Source organism: Tachysurus vachellii, chromosome 21 (genome assembly GCF_030014155.1).
Source record: "Tachysurus vachellii isolate PV-2020 chromosome 21, HZAU_Pvac_v1, whole genome shotgun sequence".
Classification (NCBI taxonomy): Eukaryota; Metazoa; Chordata; class Actinopteri; order Siluriformes; family Bagridae; genus Tachysurus; species Tachysurus vachellii.
Genome location: NC_083480.1, coordinates 9,717,632 through 9,725,490, shown reverse-complemented (window position 1 = coordinate 9,725,490; position 7,859 = coordinate 9,717,632).

Genomic DNA, 7,859 nt, shown 5'->3' with positions numbered 1-7,859 from the left:
TACAATGTTTAATGGCTACTGTTAGTGTGAGGATGATAGTTTTGTAAAAAGCAAAAGGCAAAGTAGATAAACAAATTCACCAGAACAATGTGGCTGGAAACACACAACAAAATACACACACACTATCAGCCTAGAAACAACAACAGAAGCCAGGCAACTAAAATCAGAGCTTATATATTAGTGCTAATGAAGGGAACACAAAACAAGTGAGAGAGCTTAACATGGCATGCGACAGGGTCACGTGATCTGATGGAGCTGATAGGAAATTCCTGTCAGCGTCCCTCTACCCACCAATGGAAAAAGAACCCCACAGGACTGGCTATCATGACATGGTATTGGCAGGATAGTGGGTGTTGTTCTAGCACTAGTCTATCAGCAGAAAAATCACTGTAGTTAGTCTTCACATAGTGTGCTGACAGCGTGATACTGAATTATATTCCTTATGGTGTTTATTTTATTATTGAAAATTCCTGAGAAATAAATGATTATATTTTATTACTAAAATGTCTGAGAATCTATCTATCTATCTATCTATCTATCTATCTATCTATCTATCTATCTATCTATCTATCTATCTATCTATCCTTTCACCCATTTTGAAAATAAGCCGTTCTTACTGAAACAAGGTGGTGGTTGTTCCTGAGTGATTAATGGTATTTGGAAGACTTCCACCTTATTTTGTGCTATCATCACTCACACTTTATGAACATATAGTTGTTTACATGGGAATATCAGTGTTTGGTCCTGGAGAAAAAAATGTAATCAGTACAATTAAAACCAAAAGACCTAAACTGGTAGTAAATTTCTCTAGTCCCAAATGTGAAACACCCACATGTACAGTACATAATGGATTTGTGTCTATTTTACAGTAGTTAGAGTACAATCATTTAAGAAATATTAGTAGTTTGAGTTGATTTCTGTTTTTGAAAGTACTTCCCAAAGAATCTGACACTTCTTGAAAAGTTTTCTGAGTGAAGTCTACATTGTTGGGATCAGGTATTTGACTTGTCACCCTTGTTATCAACAAGATCATCCATCACATTTTACAAAGCATGTTTGTATAAGGGAAACCATAGTACATAAAAAGAAATAGTGTAAGTTACTTAAATATGTGGTTTGCTCAAGGACAAACTCAGACATGGAGTGTTTGGGGGGGAAAGCTGGAGTTTCTATGCAGAAAAAAGAGAGGAGAAAAAATCCAGGGCAGAATGAAAAGAAGTAACCCAAGACGCTGAGGTGGCCAGATACAAGGCAGGAGTTTGGTTCCCCGTTTTCTCCATCCACACCCATTTTGTGTCGTGGGAGTGCAAGGAAGAAACCCCTCTTTACTGAGCCAAGATAATCAAATAGAATAGTGCCACACATCAAGTTACAGTGAGGAATGTAGAAGAGAAAGGGAAGGTGAGAGGGAGAAAGAATGTGCCTCAAAACTATCTGTAGTCAAATCGACTCCTACTTTTCATAGCATTTAATAGTAGGAATGTTATTTAAGGAATTGCATTAAGCTAAACTTGACACATGATTTCAATTAGAATGTTGTGTTTAAGTTTAAAACCATAAGACAATACTGTATTTAGACTATTGCTAAATTTAATCTAACTGAACAATCACTATTCTGCAAATGTTTGAATGATTTTCATTTATGCAGCTTATTCAGCCATTCTGCATATTATTGCAGAGTACTGTATATTTCTGCATATTATCTGCATAGTATTCAGTACAAAATATACTGTATCTAAAACATGTTTAATTTGTAATTATAATTTAATTGTCAAGATGAATATTACCATAACAGAAGGTTGTGAGATCAATTGGCAGGACCAGCAAGCTGCCACTGGTGGGCCCTTGAGCAAGGCCCTTAACTCTGAATTGCTGAATTGAGTTGTATAAAATAAGATAAATGTCGCTCTGGATATGGGTGTCTGCCAACTGCTGTAAATGTAACTGATATATTTTATAACTGATCATTCATACAAGCAAACACAAAAAAATTGTCATGCATGAAAATCCCATAATTTCAGAAATACATTCATACATTACTCTTGGTCCTTAGAGTGCGAGTATTCACATATCAACTCATAAAACTGTTATGAGTTACTGCACTTTTATCTAATTAATTTTATATATTATGAATTATGCTAGGGGGGCACGGTGGCTTAGTGGTTAGCATGTTCGCCTCACACCTCCAGGGTCGGGGTTCGATTCCCGCCTCCACCTTGTGTGTGTGGAGTTTGCATGTTCTCCCCGTGCCTCGGGGTTTTCCTCCGGGTACTCCGGTTTCCTCCCCCGGTCCAAAGACATGCATGGTAGGTTGATTGGCATCTCTGGAAAATTGTCCCTAGTGTGTGATTGAGTGAGTGAATGAGAGTGTGTGTGTGTGTGCCCTGCGATGGGTTGGCACTCCGTCCAGGGTGTATCCTGCCTTGATGCCCGATGACGCCTGAGATAGGCACAGGCTCCCCGTGACCCGAGGTAGTTCGGATAAGCGGTAGAAGATGAATGAATGAATGAATTATGCTATTAACATAGTTTACAAATACACATAATTAAAAGTAAAATAAATGGCAGTTTAATTGAGTAATGTGTTTGAGTAATGTGTTTAGTGTCCACTATCATCTGGGAGCAGTATAAATTTTTGCCTGTTTTCACCATATCTGTAATTCAGATTTTTGCTTTTACAAAGACTTGATCCTCCAGTTCTACCTCTGAGGTAGTCCCTTTTGCAGTTTTTTTTGCCTTTTTAGCATTGTGAACTTGGGCTTTTATGGCATTTATCTGATAATTTATGGGTGATTGGAATTCATCAACATATGTATGCAAAGAAAAAGAATATCAGCGGTTCCAATACTATTGTAAAAGACGTGGACATTCTTACTCCAGTTTGACTTGTGCAAACATTTACACACAACTTTACAAAAAGACTGATAAATGAGTCCCATTGGGTGCAATTTCAACAACCACTCCATGTACCAGTTGTAGCCCACCATTTATATGCATCACCTTACAGCACTATTTGACCCCATGGCAGCCGGAAACCTCATAGACCTCAAAACTGCCCATTACCCATGGATCCTATATAGTCATTTAAAAATCCTGATTTGTGTTTAAACTCTGGCTGGAATACCAGTGGGTGAGAGTCATTTCCTATCAACCACTTCACTACACCAGTTCTCCGCGTGTTCTCCACCAAATCTCCCCTTGTCACAGAATCCCCTTAACATCCTCACTGTGTTAGGGTTGCTTTGGCTCCAGACTCATAGACCAGTAGTATGAGTAATAAGCTTGGAATATAACCCCATTCAATCCTGGTCCAAGAAAAAAATCATAGCCTGGCCTTCTTACTATTATGACCATTGAATGTCTGGACTCTATTTAACCAAAGCATCCACATAAATAAAAAGAAATTAAGGTCAATCAGAGGTCATTTCTCCCAATTCTGAGTACAAAGAGATTTTTAATAAATACAAGGCAAATCTACCTGCACACAGACCCTATGACTGTGCCATAGTAAGGCACTTGGACTGGACCCTGTCTATGTCTAATGTATAAATACACTATAGATGGGCTCAACATCATCTGCATCTGCTTGCATTTTCTTCATACATTTAATTCTACATTCACTAAGCTGAGCCTCCCAATCACCTAAATTTTTATCTGAATCTGTAAAAAAAACCTTTTATCACCATCATGCATTGCCATATGGCTTGAGAAATGCCCCCACATGCCCTTGCCACCTTTACACAGCACTTATTCTGAAGCATACCCTAGTCTGCCCTTTATAGTAGAGTAGAGAAAATGTGGTTTTGCCATTTACTCCATAGCTTGTGGCTCCCTAACCTATACGTACCATACCAAATATATTCCATTTAGAAGTAACCAAAAATAGATGCTTAGTTATGTTGATCTCTTCAAAATCATTTAATGTTCTAATGAGGTAATAAACACTTTCATTTGAGCTTTTATATTCTGTTTATCACCCAGTTCCAATATCTTCCTCCGATAAATAAGTATTTCAAATATTACATACAGTACCTGTTGACTGTAAAACCCCTTTTGGAATGTCTGAAGCTAATAAGAGTCTGGCTAGGAAAGTTATATCATGAGACTGTGCCAGACCATATATACACATAAAAAATATAAAAATATATATATAAAACATTCCAAGAATTTTGAACTTGTCTCAATTTATTTAACCAAGGGATGCATGTCCTTCATTCCATGTTTTTTAGCTCATATTATATTACTAAACACATAACCTGATAAAAAATGTCTGGGCCAATACTCATCACATGGCTCTGACTAAGGCTTAGGAAATAAAATGTGAATTCTTGTGTAGTTAAAAAGGCCTGGATTATGAGGAGTCATTTGTTGAGAAGGAGGAACTGACGTTTGTTCTAACTACTCATCTTCAAAAAGATAAGTGATGTTTTGCTAATCAGAATCAAATACCTTGTCTCTCATGATTGATTTTGAAACATGTTCCTTTAAAAGATTAGGAGGTAACAATGTTCAAAATAATTTGCTGTTATTGCAGCCGTGTTATTATGAACTAGTATGAGCCATTATATTTAACTAGCTTTAATTCACAATTGCGATTTCTGAGGAATTTGAAATTGTTAACATAATCCACATTATTAACTGTTATTAACACAATGCACACTTTATGTTTATCACATGATTCATATTAAATCAAAGAATCAAATTCCAGAATAATAGAGATTGTTTAACCTCAAAGAAGCTATCCCAAACCATCAATTTTTAATTCATTGCCAATTTAATGTTTAAATAGCCACAAATTGCAGGGTGTACATCTGCAGTGAATGTATCTTTGTTGGCTGAATGCACTGTCTCGCTAAAAAGGACACTAAGTTATGAAAAACATTGAACCACACATTTAAACTCTTCACGGCACTGTTCTCACTGTTATGGCATCCTGCTTGTGAATACACCAAGGCCCAGAAGTAGGAATTACTATCCCTTTTTTTCTGGGCAAGCTAATAAAAGGTTACACAAAATGTTTCCTGATCATTTCCTTTCTCTTGACAAATCTAGTGGCTTATAAGAAGGTATGACAGGATGTGGCATATCCGGGGGAGAGGTTCAGTGTTGAAAGAAGTCACAGAGAAGCTAGGAGTGTCACAATATACATTTCCTTTTACTGCTTCCTTGCTCCTACTACTGAATAAACATTGCTGTCTAGGACAATAAAAAAACATACACACTAACATTTTTATAAATGAATAAATGTAAATGTGACTATGATGGTTGAATGCACCAAAAATGCCCTCTTTTATGGTATCTAAATAATTAATTTTTAGATTCATCTGTTTAAAGCACTATATTCCAGAGGTCTTGTTCTTTGTCTATGTGTTCTTTCGCAATATTCAGTCTTGCATTCATTTTTCTTAGAGAGCAAAGGTTTCATTTTTGCACATCTCCCATGATAATTAAAGTTGTACAGTCTCTGTCTGATAGTAGATTGACACACTTTGACATCAACTGTAGCAAGAAAGGGTGAATTTGCTTCGATGTCCTGACCTGGCCATGCTGGCAGTTGTTATAAAAAGTCCTCCACTTGTAAAAGATTTTCAGTGGAATGGCTGGTTACAAATTCTTCTGAGATCTTTTTATATCCCTTACCAGATGCATAAGCATCAGCAATCTTTCTGAATGCCTCAGAGAGCTCTTTGGATCTCACCAAGGTGATACCTCAAACTTCAACAATTAAAAGCAAACCAACCTAAATGTCTGAGGTTTAAATAAGGCAAACCTTCTTCAGAATGCTCTGAAACAATGTTCTAATAATTTCCACCTGATGTGATACACCTGTATCTAATTTTATCCATTTTAAGTATGAATAAATGTGGGGGTGCGCTTACTTTTTCCTCAAAAGAAATAAAAAAAAAATTTTTTAAATTAAATTTTACAGATCATTTAAAAATAACCTGGTTTTGGTTTTATGTTCCATGATTGTTATAATGAAGATAAAATGCCCATATGCTTAACTATTTAAAAAAAGACACAGGCTTTCATGGGGTGTGTCCTAATTCAAACTATGAATATAGTCCTAACATAATCTATATATATATTATTTAGAACAAAATTAAAATTTGACTACTTTAAAGTTTCTCATCATTGCCAACTGCTAATTAGCATTTGGCGGGGAACTGTTTATATGTTAGTAATTAAAGTGTGGAGGAAATGCAGAATTGCACTGCTTAGTCTGCAGGCAAGTAATGTCCTGCTTGAGCAGAGTAATTGCTGGCTTAAACTCCACCTGCCTCAGGTTGTAGTTCTCTTTAACTGTGCTCTGGTAAAGAAAAGAGCAGTCTCCAACATACTGACAACGTCTTTGTTCTTCTCCTGTCTGTTCCATATTTCCAAACTGGGAATATAAATAGTTTATTGGGATGAAAATAAACACTAAAGAGAAAGAAACGCTCTTCAGGCAGAAGAAAAACACTGAGCATGCTACATAACAAAATTGCTTGCAATAGTCCCTTTGTATAAAGTTTTCAAGTACATTAACCAATTACTAATATTTCCAGGGTGTCTAAAAAAGGCCTTTTTTTGCAAAACACAGTGTCTGAAAAGTCAGGATCCAAAAGAAATATGTTGAGCAAAAGACTGTCGATCCAAGTGTTGAGCAAAAACATGATGCTGTGTCTGAGAAAATGTATAGAGTATGAAGGTGAACATGTTGCAGAGAATATATTGTAAATACTAAATACAAAGTCTATGTTGTTTTACTCTCATTGGTTCCTTACATTTTGGACAACTTATAGATGCTCAACATACAGAGATGAAAATAGTTAAGAACACAAGGAAATATGCACATAACAGCAAAACAGTACATACATGCAAAATATAAACGGACCAAGACCAAGTCCTAAGTATCTGCCAAACAGTAGTCTCTCCTATTTGTAGATCATGTAGCTGGCTACAGCACTACAGCAAAATATATTATATTAATAACTGCAAGCCCTTTGTACATTTCATCCTACAAGCATTTATTGTACTATACATGCATTTGGTGTATATGTACATATTAGTATGTTAGGATTAATTAATTTATTATTCTTGCACTTTTTATGCTAAATTAGAACAAAACTTATTAAAGGTTTGAGTTTACGCCAAAGAATACTTAAAAGATAATATCGACTAGTCTTTGTTACTACAATAGACATATATTATTTGTTGCTTTTCCAAATGCCAGAAAATTTGTAATTATCGACAAAAAACCAGTGTATTTGTGTTGTGTATGTTTACAGACTACTATGGGATTTGTGCCCAATTGACTGGAGGTCAAGGTTTGTGTATGAGTTCCAGCTAATTTATTCCTAATACATGTACTGTAAGAGGAACAACTTTTTTCTTATCTCTCCTCGTGGCCTCTGTCTTTTCCTTAGATTAAGCATACAACCAAGTAAAATTTGGGAAGAAAGAAAAAAAAAGCTGTTACTATGGCATTTACTGCCAAGAGTACTCATGTCATGCCAGGGCTTGCCTGTGTGTTCTGCTCATCTACAAGTATTGATTTGATAGAATTGTAATTCTCTGGTTTCTTTTTTTTTCCACTAATGAGAACATTCTTCTGACAATACATAAATATTTGAAATTTTGTTTTCACAACTGATTAAAGACTTTTTCCAAAAAGCAAAGTTTCTCTGTAAACATTGGACTGCATTCAGAGAAGGTGTCTTTATTTCAGAAGATATAGATAGATCAATATTTTTGTGGTGAACGTTCTTGATATTCAGATTTGGCTCATGCAGTTGACATTCTGGCCAACCTCTTCAGATTAAAATTATTAAAATCACCTGCATGTATTTCACACCTCTGAGGTTGCCAATTTTTTT